The sequence below is a fragment of the Ambystoma mexicanum genome, chromosome 8, assembly GCF_040938575.1.
Source record: "Ambystoma mexicanum isolate Mex_15411 chromosome 8, UKY_AmexF1_1, whole genome shotgun sequence".
Lineage (NCBI taxonomy): Eukaryota > Metazoa > Chordata > Amphibia > Caudata > Ambystomatidae > Ambystoma > Ambystoma mexicanum.
Window position 1 is genome coordinate 505,689,783 of NC_090929.1, and position 25,761 is coordinate 505,715,543.

The window sequence follows — 25,761 nt, forward strand, 5'->3', positions numbered from 1 at the left end:
GGAATGGTCAGAAAAAGTACAGGGAAGGATTGCCATCTACGTGATGTTCCTAACAAGAATGTCAGAGGTAAGCAACCTATCTATCCTGGAGTGTGAATCATGCACCGAGGAGTAAAAAGAGAATGCACGGGAGTCGGGGCGTACGAGTCTCCAGGCGTCAGTCAGTGAAAATCGGGAGAGAGCGGACAGGATCACTTTGGCAGCACAAGAGAGTTGACGGGGTCTAGATCCGGATCTATCTCAATCCACGTCAAGGATAGTGTTGAGGTCACCCCCCAGAGAACTGGTACCTGGGGAAACCCGGCCAGTAAGGAGAACAGATGGGAGTACAATTCCGGGTCATCTGTATTGGGCCCATATACATTCAGCAGGACGACCTCTTTGTTTTGAAGTCGACCATACAACAGAATGTACCTACCAAGGGGGTCTACATGAGATATGGTACATTGAAACTTGACACTCTTATGGATCATAGTCATGACACCCCTACTTTGGGTAGAATAATCAGTGTGGTATCTCTTGGGGCCCCAGCTTTTAGCAAACCTGACACAGCCCTCAGCTCTAGCGTGTGCCTCCTGGAGAAACAAGATCTTGACCTTGTGGCACTCGACGTTTAGCTGCAGATTCTGCATTTTTTATGGTTCCCCAGGCCTCTTACATTCCAGCTCATGCTCAACCATTAGGAAAACCAAAAGTTATGGAAGACATTGCATAACAATCCGAATAGTCATGAGTAGCAGGCAAAGATCGAATTAAGAACATACTCTTCTCCTCTCGGCAACATGTCAAGCATTTTTTAACATAATTCCACCGCCATCCCAACCCACCCACATCCCTCTCCTAATCAGAGGGGTGAAACCCCTACACCCTTCAACCACAACCTGAAACAGGTGCAATAACCTTGGCGTCATCGCCTGGGGGGCCGTGCACCAGTAGGGCAGCAATACCTCGGCTCCGGAGGACAGAATAAGGATTGAAGTAGAGCTTAAGTTAATGTCACACATTAGGACAGAAGTGATGCCCAAGCGACACAGCGGGGCCAAACCCAGCATACATAACAATACGTAAGCAACTCAAGGTCGCCTAAACGAATGTTCAATATAAATTCACCCCAGGATTCGGAGGGCAACCGGGCCCCACCTACCATCCCATCCGAGTCAAGTCGCATTCCAACAAGAATAAAGGTTAATGGTATTGAACGGAACAATGGAGTATAAGACCGTAATTGTAAATCAACATACATCAGAGCAAAACAACAAGAGAACATCAAACAATATGAAGGCCATCAGGTAAAGCAAGGCTGCAATATGGATGCTCCTGGCCGAAGACAAAGGAGGCAGCATCAGGTATAGATGTCCCACATTGCAAGAGTCTCAAAATGGAGGAAAGCAGCACATGCGATGGTAGACGAATCAACCTGGAAAATGTTCATCAATGAACTTGGAGGCTTCCTCAGGGATGGTGAAAAAGAAGACCTGATTGGAATGTTCAATCCTAAGCTTGGCTGGGTATAACATCGAGTAGCTAACTCCGAGGTCACGCAACTGCTTCGTGACCGCAATAAAGGATTTGCGCTTCTGCTGGACAGCCACTGAAAAATCTGGATTCAAGTGGATTCTGGAGGAGCCCAGGAGAAGGTCGCCTTTAATCCTCGCAGCCCTAAGCAAGGCACCTCGATCATGATAGTTCAACACGCGGGCAATAATAGGACGCAGTGGCGCGCCAGGTGTGAGCTTAGCAGTGGTAGCGTGGTGAGCCCTATCGATCACAAATTGTGGGGAGGTTTGAGGGGAGTCAAAGGAGGGACTGTTGGGTCTGCTCGACAAAGTCCTCCATGGTCCCGTCAATGCAGATATTGTTGCGCCTGGAGCGCGACTCAAGGTCCTCATTCTTCCTGATCACCTCTGACACCTGCCTGGAGAGGGTAGAGACCTCTGCCCGGAGGGTGGCCAAGTTATCCTCAGTAGCCCCAACCCTCGTTTCAACTTCGGCCACTCGGCTGTCGGTTATCTCCATGTGAGCCTTAATTGAAGAGATGGTACCGTTCATATCATCTAACTTGGAGTGCAAGGCAGTGAACCCCTCACGCATGCAATCCATCAATGACTGGGAGTCTGCGGGCTCAGGAGGCGGTGCTATGGGTGGTTTGGGCTCTGGGGCACCAGCGCGGGGCCTGGTAGGCATTTTGGTGAACATGTTTATAGAGCTCTGCTTTCTGCCCGCCCCCATGGTCATGTTGAAGAAGGAGCACAGCGGCAAAGGAGCACCCATCTTCCACAAATATAGTCGGGGACCTCAGCACACTCTGACGCCAATACTGTAAGTGTGTGTGAGCTTGTAGCCAGGAGAAGTAGCGCCACTTAGTGGCTAAGGGCGTCGCTACTCCCCACAAGGTAGCAGGAAGCCCCTGGGTGAGGTGCAGTAACTGGGCAAAGCTCCCAATGTCCAGGACAGGAGCCCAACCAGGAGAGTTGAGGAGTCAAGCGTTCCCGGAACCAATGGATTGCAGCAGAGGTCAGGAGCCAGCCAACTGGTGGCACAGAGATATGGTGTACCGAGGGGCACGATGCAGGTTTACAAAGGTGACACTGTATGGAGAATGAAAATGCAGGATAAAGTTAGCTTCAAAACCAGAATTCCACTGGAAAGGGAAGGCGCCACCGGGTGAAGCCCGTAGACAGTATAAAGAGGACTGTGGACTAAGCAGGGGGAGCTGGAGCAAGCGTGGCAAGTGCCCAGTGCAGGATAGGCCCCAATGCAAAGCAAGTAATAGGTGAAAGTCAGAGACAGCACATATGCATCGGTCACCAGAGGAGCAGAAGAGAAACAAAGGCAAACAATAGAAAAGTTTCAGCAGTCATGTGAGCATACTTGCGGTAATTCCCCAGATGGTTCACAGGGCCCTCCAACGACCCAGCGGCGATCCGCATACTCCTGGAATCAGGCCTGCTTCAGTGGGGCCACGAGGAAGGGTCTTCCACACAGATCTCCACCCGGTCGGTGGTCTGCGGAGCCAGGTGTCCGAGGGGGCCACGCTGACCCCCAGAGAGCCCCAGGGGTACACGGCCGGCAGCCGTCACACAGGCGCCTCACCCGGAGCCGCAGGGCAGCGCCAGGCACCCGCAAGATTGAGCGGCAGCCACCCCAACAAGGCCCGGGGTCTGCCAGGCAGGAGGAAGCTGGCCAAGCGAGCCCCGTGCAGGACCACGGGAGCGACTGCCAGGGCAAGCCGCGAGGTACGCCGCAACTAGGGCCGACAAGGGGCCAGAGGACAACTGCTGCCGCACCCCTCCCCCAACGCAGGCCCGACCATTGCAGGGTTTCCTGCAGGTGCAAGCAGACAGCACCAGAGCCCAGGGGCAGGCCGGGGAGGCACCAACACGTTGACGCTTAAACTCCGGAATATCTCCACAATCAGAGCTCTCTGTGGCCCCAAAGCGAGCTGAAGGATGGTGCAGGGCCAAAGGACTAACACGCCGGCACTCGACTCATGAAGGATCCGGTGTAGCTACTCGTATCCACGCAGATGTCGTCCTCAGAGTGGAGCTCACTTAGAAGGCAGCCATTTCCCAGTAAGCGCAACAGCGCCCCCCCGGCCATTCGGGTGTTTACTTTCAAAGTCCAAGATGCATCGAGTTTCTTTTTGTCGGAGCATACATTCTCTGTCTCCCCCCCATGGTCCAGTTTCGATCCTATGAATTCCAAAGAAACCAAAACTTTCCAGATTATGGCAATCAGTAAAATGTTTAGCCATGGGGTAGTTGGGATTTTATGCAGAATTGCTCTCACATGCTGCTGGATACGTATTTTTAATTTACACTTGGTGCTGCCAATGTACCACTTCTTACAAGAACAAGTCAGAACATACATCACATAGTCAGTTTCACATGTGATTTTATCCACTATTGGAATAGTGTGGCCCAATATTGGATGTTCAAACGATGCACAATTTTTTGCATATTTAGAAATTTTGCACCTCGTACATGTAAGAAAACCCTTCCTCTGATTTGTAAGCCACATACCAGACCTTTTGGTGTCCCGCTGTACGAAGGAAAATCCTTTTCCAAGATGGCCACCACCCTAAGGAAAGGCGGGGCTCCATACAGAGCCCCTCTTCCCTTTCCACGGCAGCCTTCAGAAGGCGAAGAGAGAACCCTATGCCATATTACCACAAGCACATTTTTTTCCCTTTTAAACCTATCCCACTTTCGAACAACTTTACCACATAGCCGGTATCAGATGGACATGGCCACTTTAACCCCATTTGTCGTCCCTCATGCTCATAGCCAGTAGCCAGATTGCCCAAGTCATGACCTTATGCCATGACCAGACAATTTAGCCACTGCCCATGGCCACAGTCTATACCTCAGTCACCAAAAGTATATCACTATTTTTTTGTACCTACATTATGACACTTGTGAAAAAATAAAACACAGGCACATTTGCAAAACCATGCTTTAAGGTCGTTGCCAATGCACATTACACGAGTTTGCTGGAAACCTGCCCATGTTTTATTTTTTCAAAAGTATCAACATTTATGTACATAGAATAGTCACATAACTTAGCCCCCACTTGCCAAAATCCATTCAGACTGCACACAAACATTCAAGGTCGGGTCTATAATCTTTCTGAAAACTTTTGTCCACATTCATCAAACAGCAACAAAGTTATAAGCCATTTAAAAATGTTGAGACCCCCTCTAATTTAGCCCCCTTTTGACAAAATCCCACCAAACTTTACAAAAACATTTATATCTAGATCTAAAATCTTTTTACAAACTTTTGTGTAGATTTGTCAAATGGCACCACATTTATAAGTCTTTATAATATTGTGGGACCCACCTCTAATGTTGCCCCCTCTTGACAGAATCCCACCAATCTTTGCAAAAACATTTATATCTAGATCTAAGATCGTTTTGCTAACTCTTGTGCAGATTCGTCAAATGGCACCACATTTATAAGCCTTTACAATATTTTGGGACCACCGCTCTAATTTTGTTCCCCCTTGACAAAACAGCTCCATTCAGAATCAAGTCTAGAATACAATTCCAAAATGTCATGCAGTTTCATTGAGTGGCGCCAAAGTTATAAGCCATCCAAAAACTGCTTTTCACCAACCCTGTAATGCAGAAATAGGCATAGATGTCCCGAACATCTGAAGTGGTCGCGAACATCACAGGACTGTACCCAAATATCCAGACTAAATGAAAAACACCTATTATTTGGCTTCTTACGGCCATATTCCATCCCATCCCATCCTCATCACCCCTCACCTCCCCAGAGATTGTTTGACAAGTGCAATGTTGTGTTTTTAATATGTTTTTACCGCAATGTTCGCGGACACCGGTTGCTGTCCGCGAATCCAACATGGTGGGCATTTCTAAAAATCTGATGCACTTCACGCTTTTCACCATCCAATCAGGGGCCGCGTCCGATGTCCGCGTACATCATGTCGCCCTGTAGGCCAATCGGAGGCCCGTCCGCGGACCGAACAGGGAACTGAGTCCGCAGACCGAACCCAGGTATCACACATTTTCTTTTACCTACTTTCACGGGCACTGGTGGCTGTCCGCGAATCCAACATGGTGGGAGTTTACAAAAATCTGACGCACTTCATGCTTTTCACCATACAATCAGTGGCCACGTCCGATGTCCACGTACATCATGTCGCCCTCTAGGCCAATCGGATGCCCATCCACAGACCGAACAGGGAAGTGAGTCTGCAGACCGAACCCAGATATCACACATTTCTTTTTACCTATTTTCATGCCGTTTAAAAAAAAAAAAAACTACTGGACGGATTTACACCAAATTTATAAAAGCACGCTTTTGGAACCAAGTCGCTGCTCCTGTCGCAAATTTTGTGACAATCTGTCTAGCGGTTTGGGCTGTAGACATGAGCAAAAAAGATATCCATTGTGTCTATGGGAAAAATAGAAGTTTTGGGACCACCCCTACAACTTTGACCCCCCACACTCCTTTGACGAAACCTCACCAAACTTCTAAGAAAAATTCTGACAGGACCATATATTTTTTTTTTCACAAAGTTTGGTACAGATTCGTCCACGGGGCAAAGTAATAAGCTATCCTAAAAGTGTTCTTCCTAAGGATTGAGCAACTTAACCATAACTACGGGCTGCTACTGCAGGCCCTAATAGACCAGTCCACGTCTGTGTGGTAGCTGCACAGCAGTTACTGCATCTGAAAGCATTCCAGAGCTTGAACTGTACGCAAATGAGTTTAGGAGAAGCTACTGAGTATACAATACCAACAACAAAAGGCTGCCCTGTGTTATTTCAAAAACGTATGTTTAGAAAGTCACACACATACTTACAATTTCTATGTCAACGTGTGATAAGTACAACGAATTACAGCTTCAGCCTCTTACTTCAACGTGCATTTCCAGAGGTTGCAAAAGGTCTACTTTTACCAATATAACAAAGGGATGAGAACGATCTAAGTTAAAGGATGCTAAAAGAAATGCCTATACACTATACTACAAGAACGGGATCGCATGCACTCGCCTGGTGTTGCCTGGCAACTGAAAAGTAGCGTCGGTAAATAGAGGTCTTATGGTGCTTTCATTATCAATTCAAACACACAATTAAAGTCCATATGAGACCAGATAGCATTCTGTGTTGCTTTAAAAGTTTGACGATACTTTCTCAAATGCCTTTATAGCGTCATGACGTGTTTCACGTTTTCTGAAATGTTAAGTCTTCATGACGTTTTCACGTAGGACGTCTACGTGTTTAGGAAGAGAATCGTCTCCATGCCTTGCACGGGCAGGTTTTTTTTTTTAAATTATTGTGTATTTATAAGGCGCGTATACATCTCGGAAGTGTTTCGAAGTGCCAGGTATATTTAGGCGCCAGTGAGTTTGTTTTTTCTATTTTGATTTTGGCTTGCACGCCAAAGGAATTTCAGGGCAGATGTTTTTTGCAAATTCGCCTGCCCGCAAGTCGGATTTGTTGTTTGCGTAAGCGTACTTGCAAGTTTTCCACCGCCAAATGGCAGTGGCGTTTTGTTTTTGCCTTATACACGGACTTTCTACAAAACTTTTATGGTTGATAAAGACAGTTACAACCTTTCAATATATGTTGTACAAATGTTAATAAAATGATGTCAGAAAACACAATTGAAGCATACGATTACAAGAATTCAATTTAAAAATCTCTATTAACACCAATGGTTTAGTAAAAAGGAATGAATTTACATAATCAACATTCCTAAACATTCATTATTCACAAACAAAAATAGATTTCAGGTCGAAATCGCCATAAAAATATTAGATTTAAAAGCATTTTAACAGAATCTACATTCTAGAGCTGTCGTGGTCACTACTGTCTCCATAAAGTTACGCAGCATATATTCCAAAACTGTAGACATGTCTAAGCCAAATAGAACATTGAGCAATTAAACCAGCACATGGATAATGTTGCATGTCACCCCTGTAGGGAGACATGGTTTCTCCCAGTGTGTGTGTCTTGGTCACATGGTTTCCCATGTGACCAAGTTAATAAAAAGTACGAGCTGTTTCCGGCTCGTCAGTCTGACCACCCAGAAAGCTCTGGTGTCGTTCTTGAGCACCATGCTGGTCCTACACCGTAGGCGCTAGCCCCAAGGACGGGGCCCAGCATGAGGATGGTGCCCCTGCTGGGCAACGCCATCCCAGGATGTTCCCAACACCATGTGACCATTGCTAATGATACGACCCCCTGTGCCGGGTGCCCCAGCCACGTGTGTATCTCCGGTGATCCAGAGCGGCTGGGGTGACCCCCACCCACGAGTCCGCGGCGTGATCGCTACCCTGAGGAACCCCGTCGGGTGCTCCCGACATGAGTATGGGGCCTGCCCGGTGACCCGGAGCAGGCCCCCAACAGATAATAATCTCGCCCTTTGTACTTATCTAAGATATTAATCAGAAATGCAAAGAAAACAGAATCTATGTTTGATTGTTGGTTTGAAAAACAATCTATTGAGTATGGTTGCTAGTCAGTTTACCAAATGTTTTTACAGATGACTTTATCTCCAATGATAGCAAAAACTGGACAATAGCAATCCTGATGGCATTGTTAGTTGTGCTAAATATTTGCTGCCATAGGATATCTGCATCCATGATGATATACTGGATTAAGTACTTTTGCAGGTGTTTAACATGCCTAGTGCACAACAGAGGAGATTCTATTAACAGAAGGACTTGATTGACCTTGTACTTGACAAAAGTGACATATATTAGCTTCTCTCTGTATCATGTGCCATTTACCTAGAACTTGTTTGGTAGGTCACATGTTCAACCTGAACCGTAAAAAAGCATCCCTATAGAAAAGAGATGGAAACTTCACTATGTATGATTCAGGGCTTTGATACTGCTTAAATGTAAATTGATTAGTGCTAAATCCTTATATTTGGCACAGGCATCTCTGGTGCTAATTAAATCCTTAAGCCAAAATTTGTGTTTTGCTTTGGTTGGATTGGATAATAGAAGGTCCACCGAGATGCTAGCTGCATTCAGGGTGATGATGATCTCTTTTTTCCATGTGACCATGAAGTTATGACTGGCTGTTTGGACATATTGAGATGGAGCACTTAATAGTGTTAGGTTTAGATGATGCTAAACATTTCCTGTATGAAGAACATTGCTTCCACACGTAGGCACCATAGAGGGACAGTAGGCTTAACTCGTGTCTGACTATTGCTATAGGTTGGCTAGAGGGTAGTGACAAGACTTGCTTCCAAAAGCAGCCTTCCGTTCTCAGCCAGAATTTTTCTGAGGTCCAGAACTTGGTTTCAGCACCATAGAATAGTATTGGAAGCACTTTCTGTCTGTAAAAAGTGATAATAGGAGTGTATGAAACCTTTCCATATTTTATGTGGATAATACGTGCCTGCGATAGGGCTGTTGTAAGTTTAATACTGATGTCGTTAGTGTACGGAAGATCTTGTTTATGGTCATTAAAGTTGGTCCCTAAATAGCGATATTCATGTACGACTTCGATGTTAGTGTTGTTGATGGACTAGCCACGAGTCCTGCGCTCGTTTCTGCGTTTCCCACAAATCAAGATTTTAGTTTTATCCAAATTAAGTGGGAAGTAATACAGGTCCATATAGTCTTGTAATGCTTTGAGCAGATTCTGTAGGCCACGCAGTGTTTTAAAACCATGTCATCCGCGTATAAGAGCCATGGAATAGGTGTTTGGACTAATTTTGGAGCATCTGCTACAACCTTGGAGAGTTTATCTCTTACGTCTGCAATGAAGAAGTTGAACAGGGCTGAAGCTAGTGTACAGCCCTGTTTCAACCCTCTGCACGTGGGAAGGATTGAGGACAGACCCCCCCTCTCTAGGGTTAGTCAGACCTGTATAGTAGTATTGGAGTGGAGCATCCCTATTAGTGTGGTGATTGACTGTGGGCACTTCGCCTTCTGAAGTTTTTGCATTAGGGGCCCTCTTGAGACCGAATCGAACACTGCTTTATAGTCTAAGATGGGAATGGGCTTTAATGGCGCTGACTGACAACCGATTTACAGCGGTGCCCAGGCCAGGAATAAAACATGTTTGAAAAGGTCTCTTAGATTTTGCTTGTCTAACCAGATGTTAAAGTTTTGCAAAATTATGCGGGCAAAGATTTTCCCTGGGGCATCCAGAAGGGTGATGGGTCTATAGTTGACAGGTGATAGCCGATCACCCTTCTTGAATATGGGGATGATAATTGAATGCAGCCACGAGGGCGGTATCACTTGCTTCTGCACTACCTGGTTGAAAATAACGTGCAGAATCTTGGCCCACTGTTCGGGATATTGTTTAAGTATCTAGTTATGCAAGCCATCAGGTCTGCATGCACTGGAAGTACTCAATTTATGAATATAATAGAGGATGTCCTCTTCCATAATTGACATCTGATGTTCAACAATTGCAGAGTAAGTGGCCAAGACAAGATTGTCCTTAGGTAGTGAGTAAAGGGTGGTAAAATGATATATCCATTCCTGCTCTGGGACTGCATTAATTTGTACTGGTGCTTGGTCACACCCATATGCCTGATTAATGAGACGCCAGATGCTGACCAAGTTTTTGCTGCCAGTCTGTCGTAGCATATGCTCACCAACATGCTGCAACATTAACATGCATCTGGCTTTGAGCCTATTTTTGTATTGATATTTCAGATGTTTAAGAGCTTGTAACCTATTTTGACTTAATTAACCTTGTAGGACGTGATTTCTGCCCCCCCCTCCACCCCAGATAGGGCTGTGTGAAGTGGGCATGGAATCAAAATTCATATCTTATGATAAAGTATGCCTCCGGAATTTTGGCTTAGCGCTTGGGCCAGTTTTCCTGAGTGTTTGCTCCCCTTGACACAATTAACAAAAATATAGCCAGGAAATGTTGTGAAGTTCTTTTGGACCCACAGAGACATCATTCTGAAGCCTTACTCAGAAATATGAAACTGACACTTCAAGGTAGTAAGTTAATATATTTAATATCACATCTATTTCCTACACACTCTAATTCTCATTGCACCTGCTATGGAAGCACCAGTTATAACATAGCATATTGCCATACATATGAAGAGCGCAATTGCATAAGCTAAGAGCATGATTTACATTTAATAAAGAACAAAACGAGTACAAGTAATCATTTAGGATACCAGCTTGATTTAACATAGAATTTATGTTACCAGCTTGAGTTAACATAGAATTTATGTTATGCTGGTTTATACTAAGCTATGGTATGGTCGGAAGTGGTGGCCTGCAGTCTCACAAAAATGCATGCAGCTCGACTTTCACATTTAAACTCACGCTTCAGAGCTTGTTGTGCTGCATACGAATTGACCACGCTTCCTGTCAATTGGACCTGCTTGCGCCTCTGCTCGGGGACCTACGATGGATGTACCTTCCTAGCCCCCCAGGGTTCGAGTTCTTCTGCTGCGCTGTGTCTGTTACCCCGTCAGACTGTGCTTTTTATCTTAAGAATGGCCTTGGTCTGCCTGACATGTGTGCGTCATTTCCGCCACCTGGAAAGTTAAAATCTAGAGCTTAAAACTGTTCTTGTGTTTTGCTTCGCTTTGAACACATGATATACCTATGTGCAACTCAAGAGACAGGTGCTGCCTTTGACCATTGGTTGTTTCCCTTAGAGTGGATGGGCTTCTGCTAGGGGAAAGAGTAAAGCGTGTCATGCTTTAGACAACATCAACCTCCATTATAACTGAGCTTTTGAAGAGATACCGAGCGACATTTGCTTTCACACACTTCTTAAGTTTTGTGCATGCATTGTGTGTCTATTGGTGCTTGCTGTCTTACTGGTGTAAAAAAAGAAAGGTATCCCTCGAACTCGCTATTTGCTGTTTGAGAAGCTGCCCTTTTGTGTTTAAGGTTTCTTCTGCTGGAACGAGGAAGCTACCATAGCCTGTTATCGCCTTTTGCTAAAGCCAAGCAACAATATGTGTGTGTTTTGCTAAACTCGCATGTGTTATTCATTCAAGGTACTATATTCTCTACAGCAAGTGTCTACATCTGTCTCTTGACGCTAGCCCTTGCCTTATGTGGAACCGTGTACATTGTATTCAACGCACATTAGTAGTTTAGTTTGTTTATTTGTATAGCGCATCGAGCCCGTGGTCATCTGGGCGCATTTCTTACATATGAAGTTACATAGGTACAGTGAGCAGATGACAATTTACAAGTGTTACACAAATAATTTACAGAACGAGATACAGATATGTACAACAAATTACATAACTACAAGGTGCGTAACTACAGGCAGCCAGGATATTGTGGCAAAAGTCATACATGAACATAAATATACAGCTCTTGAACAGAGATCGAATTTACAAAGGAATTACAAAGTATACAAGGCTGCAGTTAATTGCAAGGTTGCGGGTTGGAGGCAAAAGGATTAGAGTTCTTGTGCCAGAAGCCAGGTTTTAGTTTTCTTTCTGAAAGGGTAGAAGGCTGGTTCAGATCTAAGTGTCAGTGGAAGGGAGTTCCATAATTTGGCTGCAAGTACCGGGAAACTGCTCCCTCCTGCCTTTTGAAGTTTGAAGCCAGGGACTTTGAGGCAGTGTGCTTGCTCTGATCTCACAGGGCGTTCAGAGGTATTGCGTGCTAAGTTTTTAGTGAGGTAGCTCGGTGCTAGATTGGCAAGACATTTGTGAGTCAGAGAGAGTGATTTGTAAGCGATCCTTTGCTTGTTCGAAAGCCAATTCAGGTTAATTCTCGCCTCCAAAATATGATGGGATCTGGGAATGTTTAGAGCAGCCCTAATAGCGTTGTTTTGAAGAACTTGCATTTTACTCAGGTTCTGTTGGCTAGTTCCCAGATAGAGAGCATTACAGTAATCTAGCTTGGAGAGTACTAGCGCTCTGGCTACAGTGATGCAGTTAGGAGTCGATAGGAAGGGTCTGAATGCCGTGATTAACTTACAGGTATACGCTGTGGATGAGGCTAATGCGTTAATCTTTCTAGAGAGATTTAGAGATGAGTTGATGTATATGCCAAGGGTTTTGACATCTTTGGAGACCGTAAGGGGGCTGTCATCGATATTGAAGGTGTCAAATTGCTTACCTAGTTTGTTAATTTTGGGCTTAAAGCCGAGAAGGAGCTCTGTCTTCTCGTCATTGAGACAGAGTCCATGTTTAGCCATCCAAGCTTGGAGGATGCTGTAGATATCATTCAGTAGCTTATTGTCTGTGTCATAATCGCCGGTGACAGGTATGAGAATCTGAGTGTCATCTGCATAGTTCGTCTAGGTGACGCCCAGATTGTGAAGGTCGTCAAACAATGGCTTGGTGAATACATTGTAGAGGGTGGGAGACACACAAGAGCCTTGTGGGACACCGCATGTGACTGGTGCAGGGTTGGCAGATGCTATTGGCGAGAAGACTCTCATGGATCTATTGTCTAAAAATGATTGTATCCATGTTGTAGCTTTATGGGAGAAGAATGCTGCTGACGTGAGATGTGAACAGAGGACTTTATGGTCTACTAAGTCGAACGCAGCTGACAGATCTAGGAGGAGGAGGGCTACTTTACCTTTGTCTTTAGGCTCTTCAATTTGAGTCTTAAGGTCAATAAGGGCTGTTTCGGTTCCATGTTTCAGCCTAAAGCCTGATTGCCTGAGACCTAGGAGGTTGTTGATTTCTAGGTGCTCCTGAATTTGAAGGTAAGCTGCTCTGTCAATTTTCAGAAGAAATGGGACAGTGGTGATGGGTCTGTAGTTTGTGGGGAATAGCAGGGTCTAGTGTTGTTTTTTGAGTAACAGGAGGACCCATGCGTCTTTGAGATTAGGCACTGTCTGTTTCGAAGGACGTGTTGATGAGGGCTGTGATGAAGGGCGCAAGTTCTTTAGCAGCCTCCCTGATGATGGGTGCCGGACAGATATCCCCCTGGCATCTAGAGGGTTTTAGTTTGGAGATTATATCCTCTACCTTTTTAGTGGTGAGAGGGGAGAAGTTAAAGGGATTACAGGATCTAGTAGTGGGTGTCATGTCATGGGTTTGGGGGTGGAGTCTAGGATTAGAGGTTTTTTGGACTCATTTTATTTTGCAGCATGGTGATTTTATTTAGTAGTGCTGCCCGACCATGAGGCATCTTTGATGCATGTAACTGGAAGAAGTGCCAGTGATTCAAGTTCCCTGAGTACGTTGAAGAGTTCCTTTGTATTTGATTTTGCTTGCATGATGCGGGTATTGTAGGTTTAGATTGTAAGATAGCTCCCTTGTAGGTAAGAGTGGCAGAGAGGAAGTTCTCTTTATTGGAGGCTGTGGAATGACTCTTCGAGAGCATTTCACCATTTTTTTTGGCTTTGCGCAGAGCTCTAAGGTGTGGGGTGAACCACGAGTTTAGATGGGCGAGTGGTTTGGCTTTGGGCAGTTTGAGAGGTGCGACAGTGTTTATGGCGTAAGTACTGTTTGGTTAAAAAGGTCTACTAAGACCGTAGGGTCTGAGTGTTTTGTGTTTATTGCATGAATAGTCGGTTGCAGTAAACGGAGCAGCTTTTCCACTGGTATGTTGCGTGAGCTCCTAGTTTGAACAGGAAGCGTGAGGTTGGAGGAGTTGTGCTGGATGCCTGCGTCCTTGATAATGAAGGATATCGGGTGATGGTACGTCCAGGCGCATGGTGTGTTGGCCAGGATGTCTGTCGCAATTGAGGTCAACAAGCCAGTCTAGGATCCTGCCTTTGTTGTGGGTAGGCTCTAAGATTCGGTGTGTGAAACCTAGTTTGGAGATAGAACTGGCGAGAGAAGAAGTTTTGTTGTCTTTAGGATCTTGGAACCCCAAGTTAAGCTCGCCTAGAAGGATCATTTGGGAGCCTAGTTTGGTGGTGTTGAACAAAAGAAAAGCAATATCTTCTTCAAAAGAAGATGGAGGCCCTGGTGATTGGTAGACCAGGTGAATGGTGGTGGTGCGGGAAGCTGAGGTGGGTAGTTTGACGGATAGCAGTTCGGCTAAGGGGAGTGTTTGGTTGGTAATGGGTCTGAGACCTAGCACAGTTTTATAAATGAAGGCGATACCTCCGCCTTTGGTTTGGTTACTGTCGGCAAAGGCCTGTGGATAAGGCCTTTGCCACTCTCTGCATCTCCGCTGCGAGTGGTCCCACAAGGTCCTCAGAACAGGCAGGAGCCTGCACCTGCACCCGTACCCGGAGGAAGGAGCCCAGCCCCTGCCGCCATCATGCCCCACGCGGCCCCCGCCGCAATACACATCGGACATGAGCCGTGTCTCATGTCCATGGCAACCAGGATGATCCCAGCCCGAACCGAGTCAGGTGAATCTGCCTGTGGGGCCTGCTGCCCCCACTGTATTGAATCTGCCTGTGGGGCCTGCTGTCCCCCACTCTATTGAATCTGCCTGTTGGGCCTGCTGCCCCCACCGTATTGAATCTGCCTGTGGGGCCTGCTGCCCCCACTGTATTGAATCTGCCTGTGGGGCCTGCTGCCCCCCACTGTATTGAATCTGCCTGTGGGGCCTGCTTCCCCCATTGCATTGAATCTGCCTGTTGGGCCTGCTGCCCCCACTGTATTGAATCTGTCTGTTGGGCCTGCTGCCCCCACTGTATTGAATCTGCCTGTTGGGCCTGCTGCCCCCATTGCATTGAACATGCCTGTGCCTGATGCCCCTGACAAAACAATCATGCACACGCATGACCCCATAGCTTCCTCATCCACGGTCCAACTGACCTCCACCCTCAAGTGTGCCCTAATAAATGCCCGCTCAGTTCCTGCACATGCCCTAGACATTCATGACTTCTCAAAAACAACACTGACCTCCTTACTATCACTGAATCTTGGCTGAATGACTCATCAGGCCCTGCCCTCTCCCTGGCCATCCCAGACGGATACACCATTTACAGGCAAGACCGACCCCTTCTCAGAGGCGGAGAGTAGCCCTCATCTCCAAAGACAACCTCATTATTAGGAGGATTGAAGGTGAATTTGGCCACAGCTGTGACTACCTTCCCCTCAGAATCTATCTCTCCCCTAACCTCACCTTGACCCTACATATTGTTTATCGACCTCCGAGTCCTATCGCCGAATTCCAGGAATCCCTCATCCAAGCCCTTTCAGCGAACCTAAAGAAAAATCCAAAGTCCTTCTCACAGGTGACCTTAACTTAGGCCTCAACGATCCTAATGATGCCCACGCGGCCGCTCTAAATAAAGCCTTCTCCACTCTCGGATTCTCGCAAACCATCTCGAATCCTACCCACATCAAAGGACGTTCTTTACACTTGGTTGCCCAACAGAACTGCCCAGTGCTAATCACCGGAAACTCTCCTGTCCCGTGGACAGACCACCACCACATCCAATTTGACCTGGACACCTCTAAAGGGCCCCCTAAACCCACCATCCCTCTTCCCGCAGCTCTCACCAGAAGCTCCCGCCTACTAACTGTAGAAAGGATCACACCCTTCCTCGAGGTACAGGCTCTTCAAGCCCCCTACCCAACGGACCCTGACATTCTGCCAACACTTTCAAACTGGCAATCACCAATGCAGTTGATGCCATCGCCCCTCTCACGCTCAGAAAATCTAAGAAAGCCAAGCATACCAACCCATGGTTCTCCCAAGAGCTTCTTGAGCTTTGTGCCAAGAAGCGAGGTGCCGTTTCAGCTTGGAGAAATAAACCTAATGACGCTACCAAATCTACCTTTAAGACTATCTCTAAGGACTACAAATCAGCTATTATCCACGCTAAAGCGAACTCCTTCAACAACAGGATTGCCAACGCCAAATCTAGTACCAAAGAAATCTTCACCATCCTCAGGGAACTTGAAACTCCGTCCACCCGACCATCCACCATCCTGAAAGATGAAAAATGTTGCAGTGACATCCAATCCGCCATGTTTAACAAACTAAACACCTTGCAAACTAAAATTCAGACTCACCAAAAAGCTCCCTCCTAACTGCCAACCAGAATATTAACACCAAGAAAGAGACCAAAACCCACTCCTGCCCGCCATTAAACTTCAAGGACATCACTGAATCTGAGGTCATCACGCTCCTAAAAACCATCAAACTGTAAAGGTGACGCCTGCCGTGCACAGCTAGTCAAAGACTGCGGTCCTACCCTTGCCCCCTTCCTCACAGCCTTAATAAATGCATCCTTTCCGTCTGGCCATGTACCAGGGAATTACAGGCCCATCACCACTGTCCCCTTTCTTCTGAAAATTCTGGACAAAGCGGCTTACCAGCAAGTCCAAAAATTCCTCAAAGAGCACCGTCTTCTGGGCCTTCGGCAGTCTGGTTTCAGACCTCGACATGGGACTGAAACAGCTCTACTTGACCTGAAAAATCAAATGGATGACATTTGTGACGCTGGCAAAGCAGCGGTCCTGCTCCTCCTCGATCTATCAGCGGCATTCAACCTCGGCGATCACAACACACTCTGCCACCAGCTCTCTATAGCAGCCAACTGCTCCCTGAAAGCATGCGCATGGATCACCTCCTTCCTACAGGAAAGGGCCATGAAAGTTTTCTCCAACTCAGTATGCGCCTCTCCCAGTCATATCAAATGTGGGGTGCCCCAGGGCTCCTGCATAGCGCCCACCCTCTACAACCTGTTCACTCGGCCTCTCTTCAATCTCCTTGATACCATGGGCATCTCATACACTAATTATGCGGATGACACTCAAGTGCTCATCCCGCTCACAGGTGACTATGAGCTGGACAAGAACACCCTCAATTCCATCTACGCCACCATCCAAGCTTGGATGTCAGACAATTGGCTATGTCTTAATAGCGAGAAGACCGAGCTTTTACTTATTGGGTCACCGACCATTCTAGGCAACCTCGACAAACAATGCTCCTCCTTTACCATCGACAACATACCAATTGCGGTATCCCAAACAGTCAAGACTCTAGGAGTCTATCACGACTCTAATCTCACCATGGACAGGCATGTTAATGCCATAGCCTCTTCATCGGCATACTATTCCAAACTCATCTACGCAGTAAGACCCTTCATATCCTCTCAAAATGGCCTCGCTATTGCCAGGGCCATGATAGGATCTAGGTTGGATTACTTCAATGCGCTCCTTGGTGGGACCTACGGCAAAAACATTGCTAAGCTCCAACTTGTCCAGAAAAATGCCCTCAGGGCCGCCACAGGTTTCTCCAGGAAAGACCACATTTCTGACCTTAGAAGGCAGGTCCACTGGCTGCCCATTAGGCAGAGGATCATCTTTAAAATCCTCTCCATCACCCATAAATGCCTCCATGACCTTGCCCCCCCCCCACATTGCCCTGAGAATTTCACAACCTACTTCTGCCAGGCCCTCCAGATCTGCCTACACCAACTTGATTTCTACCCCGAAGACCTGCAGAGCATGTGCGAGCGGTTCGAGCTTATCAGCTCTAGCAGCCTCACACTGGAACGCCCTACCCACGCACCTCAGGGGGATTGACTCTCACCTAGCCTTCCGCAAAGCGTTAAAAACTATGTTGTTTGTCTAACCTACCTGCCATGATCTCTGCAGGCAGACGAACGTCACATGTAACCTCGCTCCGTTTCTCTCTCTGTAACTAAGTACCTTATATCTTCTATGTATACATAATCTTGCTTGCGTACCCCTTCATGTAATAACGCCTCGATGTCTATGGGCTGCAGTGCACTCTACAAATGTAAAAAATAAATAAATAAATAAGGTCCAGCAAGGTTATGGTGTCAGCGATGTCGGGGGCGCGGGCTGGCAAGGATCTAGCAATGATCAAAGCGCCCTTAATTGCTCTCTCACTGTTGCCATTACCTGTGTCATCAGTGAAGTCGCCTGATCTGTGACTGATTGTCTTAGCTTGTTTGTCCATTATCCATAATTCACAACAGTCTGCTAGTGGCAAGTCGCATCCTTTGCTTTCCGAAAGGTTGCTTTTCTCTTCTGCAGAGTTGCATCAAAAGTCTGCTTGTGTTCAAAGCTTGGTTTGGAGTTAAAAGATAAAAGAGCGGTGTTCTCTAAACAGTTGTAAGGCTGCTATATAATTATTTCACCGGGAGGCTGAGATGTATTCATGTAGCTGCGTTAAAGATTCCCACGTCCACCGGAAGCGATTACGTCCTCCACTTACCCTAAGCTGGAACTGATATTTGTCGGTGGAAACAGGAGGCGCGTGTGCCTGCCAAGTCCATGTTAGGACTAAAATGTTATGATCACTCCTAGGTTGCTCTTGAACACAGTTTGTCTGCCGCTGCAAATAGGTTGCAATCCACATAGATGTAATCTATGATTGAATGTTGTGAACCTTGACACCATGTACTTTGAGTGGGCATGTCTCCCAGAAGCGCCCCATTTGTCATCAAGAGGTTTCTATCCCTCATGATGGATTGCACTTTCTGTTGGAGGGAATGTTCTGCGGGATTAAGTCCTGTGAAGAGATGTAAATTAATGTCTCCCACGAGATTCGTAATTGTGATGGCAGGGGAAGTCACCGCCAATGTGCTACATGCAGCAGCAGGCTTGTTGTTAAGCTGAGCCATATCTGTATTTGCATCAAATTGAGATTGAGGCTGTGATTTATAGAATTTCCTTGAACAATTTAGTTTGTTTTAAACTCCTGGCGCTGTGGTAGCTCCATGAGTAAAGACGTCTGATGTGTTACTCTTGAGTCGTGGGCTTCAAATAACTTTGCAAGCGACATTAGAGCTATATTCATCGCTGCCAAGGCGTTATCAATGGCAGGATTAGTATTAATCTGCTGTGAAGAAGGGGTAATGAATTTACTGGTTTCGTGGTTTTCCTTGGAGTGGTCTTAGAAAATGACAAAGCTAGAACAGATGAGTTTTGCACCAAATGGGTATATTTAGGTGTTCCTGGGTAGGTGGGCGTGTTTATGGGCTCTCAATGTTATTCAATAACAGGAATTCATTTAAAGTTAGCAGATTCGGTGTAGATTACGACGAGCAGCAAGCAGCACACTTCCAGCACACTTCAGATGTACCATTTTTACCACCGCTGTATGCTTATTTCTTTTTCTGCACAGGCTCAAGCGTGCTTGGATGCCTCGGGGCATACCTGCCTACATTTGAAAATCAAAAAGCCTGAGATTGGAGACGCAGAGTTGGCTCGCCGAGTTGCGAGCAGTCTACAGCAGTCCACGGCCTCCATGGCCAGCCCGGGGACCTTTGGAAATTCCTCGACTTCCACGACAGAGGGGTAACCAGGCTCAGCTGGCCCAGCCTTCAACACCTCTCGGCCGTGTACTGAAAAGTCAGTACTCTCGTCTTGAGCGGCTGAACGAAAAAGGTAACTACCGATCTCACCAAACGCCAAGAAAGGGAGATTCTACACCCTCATCCTCTCTCTCTGCCTCCAGCCCCTCAGACGCTCACTCTCCTGCGGGCCCACGGACTAATTTTGATGGCGCTGACGGGCGATCTGGGTCCCCCGTCCATGACCCTGAGGAGGGAGCACTGACTGACAAAGTCTTCGGCCAGCCCACCCCCCTTACTCCCCGCTCTGACCTTACCACCAACGATACTGGGAGCATCCTGGCGGGCTGCTTGAGGGCCGGCCTGAATTCACTTCCTGAAACTCCATCTTCACGCATAAACTACTCGGTGACGAGTCCTACCGACCGGGCCGCCTCCGCCGCGGCTTGTGGAATCACAACTGATGGGGCCGAAGGGCGCCACCGGTTTGATCCCAGCGGCCTGGTCGCGGACCAACCACCCAGAGACAAAAACCTTCCAGATCCCGCTGTGCTGGACACACGGCTGCCAGATAAGGATCTCGATACTAGCCTACTATCGGTGCGAAATCCACACCAAGCAAGTGTGCAAACAGCTATTTCAAGTACTCAAAGCAGCACCCAAGTGGAATTGCACCCAAAGCCAAACCCTCCACAACTAGATTTTTGTGATGATAACATGGACGTGCCCTCCGCCCCATCGCCAGACCCGTCCTCAAGAACTACAGAAACGGAGGAGCAGGCAGACCCCTCTGCAGTCGTACTCGAGGGGGAGCAGCTAGGATATCCTGCAGAAGCTGCTACGCCATCGGACACCTTGAAAGGATCACCAAACGAACCTTATGCCCGCCAAAGACAAACAGCTCTAGCCATACTTAAAAATAAAGCTCTGCAACAAAAGAAATCACGCGACCAAGGTGAACATACCAGTGCCGCCCTTCACCAAAGGAAGCATCGGGTGATTACTAAGAAAACTGACTCAGGGAAAGCGTCACTCCCTAAACCTTTAATGTCCTATGCATTGAAAGATTTCTTTGCCAAGCAAACAAAGAGAAACCTTAAGTCCAAGGCGGAGCTTTCTGATGCAGAACTACTGGACGCGGTGTCGGAATTTCCCTCTGCCCCTAAGCAAAGGAAAACACCAGAAATCAAGTCTGCCAACTTACTTCCAGAGACCCTACAGCCTCTTCCATCAAAGACTTCAGCCCCACTGTGTGAAGACCACCATCGACGACTCAACCTGCCAAACCAGCCCCCACTAGTGGCGACAGCAGCTCTATCACTACTCTGTGTTGAAATGGACTTCACACAGCCAGCAGGGAATATCGGCACGGAAAAAGACTCATGGAACCTACCAGGTATTACCCAACCAGATGAAACACAAAGAAACAAATCCTACTCAGCCGCGCCTCGCTCCCCGATGCAACCGGGAAGCCAAAACATGAACACAATTGACCAGGACATACTGTCTTCACCAAAACAAAAAGCCAATCCCAGAAATACTTCTACCCCTATAGGAAATAGAAGTTTCAACGAATCTTCGACGAACCAACACAAGGAGGCACCTGGAAAGAACCCCGACCTGTTAACAATTTTGTCAGCGATTACGGTAGGATTGTCTCCTTTTGTAAAACTGTACGAATCAATAAATGATTCGCTGAAAGATTTGCTTAAATTCAAAGGTGACCGTTTGGAAGGTTTTATTACCGCACTTGATCAAAAAACACTGACCAAGAACAACAATGGGAACTAAGAATTGCCCGCCTAGAAGACCAAATAAGACTACGATCTTTTACACTAGCCTATCTGGCACACCAACCGACCTCACATTCAATAACTCACGCAATGGTCGAGAAACCAGCCATTGGAAAAAATAACCGAGAAACACAAACAACTTCTTTACAGGCCACTTTAGCTGGTTCGAGTAATCTAAAAGGCTATGAGCCCACTGGAAATCCGGCCTGATCAAGCAAAAAAAGTTTAACTCCCGTTCCAACGAGAAGAAAAAAAAGAGAGACCCAACTAAAATCGCAACAATATTCAGCTTCACTAACTCGGGTCCGACCCCACAATTTAAACCAGTTGCACCTTCAGTAAAGATACTGAACACGCGTAACAACGAATCGCAGCAGACGGACCAAACAATAATCGAGTTGGACAACTCGCAGACACCTACCTCAGATTCGGTGGTGAACTCATCTTTAATGAATTTAACAGTACATTTGGATCAGGAGGAAGCTACTGAACCGCCCCCCACTTTGTACCGAACTCAAACCCCAACGTCAAACAAAGTTTCTTCACCTTTTCCCCTAATCGATTCTACAAAATCTACAATGGCCATGCTAAAACCAGCTATGTCGGCCACAGAAAATCTATCGGAGGAGCACTCGACTAACGATGTGTTTGATAAAATACAAACTACAGGTGCAGATAAGCAGAACCCTCGTGAAAATAACCCTCGATCAACCGTTAAGGAACAAATCCGAAAAATAACCCTGGCAAACCAGAAAGATCAAAAGCGACTGAATCCTCCATCTTCACACGATCAAAGGCTAAGTCAAAATTGCATCCTTAAGATGGAACAACTAACAGTAGGAAAAAACTTTTTGGTTCTAAACAGAAAAATAGTTCTAAACACCTTGGCAAAAGTACCTAGTCTGAATCATCTGTCTACTACTGACTTCGTCCTAATCGAGCCTTATCATAGAGAAAAAAAAGCCAAAGCATACTTTCATGTGTAGAACTTATCATGCCACGAGCCAACCAAAGACGCACATGCAGCATTGAAATAATTGGGTTTCGGCCTTCTGGAAATACAACCTCTTTTAGCTCTACTAGCAAAGCCATCTATACCAAATACACTACAAGCAAAAAACACAAGTCCAATACAAAAACAAAAGACGAGACAACTACATAGAAATGGGTGAGCGACAACGTGAGAGGCCTCAACGTGTCCCGTACGTACGCCAGGAAAGAGCTTACTATCCCAGAGTAGAAGAAGGAAACAACTGGAAAAAAGGCGTCTTGGATCAGATAAAAATCATGCAGATGATTATGTTTCTAAACATAGAGAAATACAGGACCGACGTTCGAGGCGAGCCCCGGTAGGCCCATGGAGCTGGCTGAAAAAAGTCCTGAACCCCAACCCCCAAAATTAGCTGCGAAGCAATAAGGACCTTTGATCTACAGACCACGTACTCCAACTGTCCATTGGCAATGCCCTCCAAGTCAACACAATGTGCTCTTGGAATACGAGGGGACACGATCATCTGCTAAATCCTGAGATCCAAGATTTAGCTCAATTCGATATAATATGCCTCCAAGAGACTTGGTTGAGGGACAAACCGGTGCTTGACGGTTACAACACTGAAATATCACGGGCAGTGAAGGGCATTTTAGGCAGTCCATCGCCCGGCCTTTTAACGACAGTTCGCTTTGGCTCTGGTATTTCTATAAAAACAAAGGTGGCAGCAACCTATGGCGTCCTGGCTCTCCAGACGGAGTGGACTCACCCAAAGGATACCACAAAGGGCTACCTGAAGTTAAACCTCGCTATCATAAATATTTATTGGAACCCTCAGAGTTAGCAACAAGGATTTCTGTGATACAGTGACAAACTTATTAGACAAGTTTGTAACAGAATTGTGTACTGACCACATCATTATTTGTGGCGATTTTAACGCTAAGTGCCACTTACCTTCTCGCCCCGCACCTACTACAGCAGCTTTCGGAAGAGGAGACCTATGGTCAAACCTGATGGATGTCAGAAACTTCCACAACGCTGCAACCATGCGAGGCCAACTAACTATCTTTCCAACTTGGGAGCGAGCACAGGCATCAGCAACGCTGGATTACATCTTTATTTCCCACGCCCTATTACCATATGTGAACTCCTTTGAGGTATACAAAACGAAAGAAAGTGATCACAACCTGTTTGCTATGGTCTTTGAATCCACCAACGTCCAGAAACCAACCTACACAGCCAATGTAGAACTGTCAACCAACCAAACACGAGTTCAGTTAACAGCAATGAATATAAGAGAACTAACTGAGACATACGAAAAAGAATTGAGCAGCACCTGTGATGGGCCTCCAAGGCCGAACTACCTCCCTCTCCTCTTACCACACAGGTCAAAACAAAAGACCTACACCACCTTACCAAAAATTGGGCACCACGAATACGACAAACTACTAGTCCAGAAAAGAAGAGAGTTGAGAAAGCTAAGGCGCACATGTAGATCAAACGACGATGACAACCATAAGAACGCGCTGAGCTCTGCTACAAGAGCGTATAGATCCTGGCTAAGACAACGGAAGGCAGCTACCTACCAAAAAGATGCGGAACAAATGCTGAAAACCTTACCTTCAAAGAGTGCAAGAGAATTTTGGGCCTTAATAAAAAACAAAGATCAGCATACTGATAACCAACTGATCAACTCTATACCTGAATCAACTTGGATATCCTTCTTTTCCACTCAATTTGCCCCAATTCCCTCTTCACCAAACACACCCATACTCTCCAATGAAACATCATGGGTAAACTTAGCAGACCAGGAAGATGTGTTGTTAGCAATCTCAAAACTGAAATCTTCCAGAGCACCCGGGCCAGATGGCCTTACCAACATAGACCTGAAGCAGCACCCAGTCGAATGGTCTTGCCTGATAACTAAAATCTTTGAGCAATGTAAAATCACCAAACAAATTCCTTCAACATGCACTGAGGCGATTATCGTTCCAATTTTTAAAAAAGGAAACAGAGATAATCTGGCAAATTACCGCCCAATAGCCCTGTTAGACATCATGGGCAAAATTTTTGCAACTTTACTTCTTTCCAGATTCCAAAAATGGGCAAGAAACTCTCCATCAGACCCCCTACAAACGGGATTCTTAAAGAACGCCAGTACCAACATCATGATTTTGAACATCATCAAAGAAAACATAAAAAATGGCGCACCGGAAGTCTTCTTAGCGTTTATTGACTTATTGCAAGCTTTCGCACAAAATCAGTCGACAAAGACTATGGTCCAAACTGGCCAATTGGAATTGTCCAATGGAAATCTCAGTGCCGATAATCGCCCTACACACAGATACGACTATTCGAGTTTGTTTAAACCGGCAAGGCATGCTATCCGACCAGTTTAAGTCTAAACGGGGAGTCAAACAAGGCTGCCCTTTAGCTCCGGCCCTCTTCATTGCTTTTCTGGGGGATTGCCAGACACTCAACCATCGATCAGAGCATTTCCACCTCAAGTAGGAAACACTCCAGTACCAAGATTGCTTTACGCGGACGACGTGATCCTTTTGGACCAAACACAAATAGGCCTTCAGCGCCAATTGACAAACTTGGCTAAATATATAATGACAAATGACCTGGAAATAAACATCGAGAAAACTAAAATCTTGATCTTGAACAACAAGCGCTCCAAAGGTAGAGGGAACGGCACTTGGTTCCTGAATAACACAAAGATCGAGACAGTGACAAACATAAAATACTTGGGTATAATGATTGACGAATCTAGATCTGAGAAGTCAATGTACCTGGCCCTCTGGACCAAAGCAAAAACTCTGACCACACAAACAAGGTTAGTCGATCGTAAATATGGAAAATGTTCCCGTTTACCAGCGATCCAGTTCTACAAGCAAAAAGTGGTCCCCTCGCTAACCTATGTAATGGACGTGGCTTTAAATATACAAGAATCAATATGGCCCAAACTCGAGGGCTACCTCTGGAAAGTGGTTCTGGGCCTGCCTAAATCTACGTCGATATCAGCCATTAGACGTGAACTTAGCCTGCTTTCACTGGCGGCCTCAGTAGAACAAGGGCAAATGAGAACACTGAGGAAAATCCTAATGCCAGAAAACCTTCCCATGTACAAAATGATACAGGAGGAACTCAGCCTTGGGCGCTGTAAAGCCCTGAACTCCTGGGAGCAGAAACTTGCGCTGAAACTTAAAGATCTGACTTGCACGCACGAGGACCTAATACAAATTCCTGAAAAAATCAAAACTAAAGTGGCACAAGAAGATTGGCTCAAAACGTGCCACACGGCAACAGCAAACAAATTACTGCGTCACTTACCACCA

At 46.3% G+C, this 25,761-nt stretch overlaps 1 protein-coding gene and 1 long non-coding RNA gene across 4 annotated transcripts in view; one reads left to right on the plus strand and one right to left on the minus strand.

The window, feature by feature from the left end:
- CFAP74 (cilia and flagella associated protein 74) overlaps positions 1-6,568 on the minus strand; it is a 2,332,202-nt gene extending 2,325,634 nt beyond the window's left edge. For 2 of the 3 annotated variants that reach the window (XM_069610172.1, XM_069610171.1), the window contains exon 1: positions 6,334-6,567. The gene's annotated coding sequence lies outside the window, so the exon portion shown is untranslated. Of the gene's footprint in view, positions 1-6,333 lie in introns of all 3 variants that reach the window. The other variant, XM_069610170.1, reaches the window with a different exon arrangement.
- Positions 1-25,761, plus strand: part of LOC138472152 (uncharacterized) — a 192,452-nt gene that overhangs the window by 116,729 nt on the left and 49,962 nt on the right. The gene's annotated exons all lie outside the window — the stretch shown is intronic.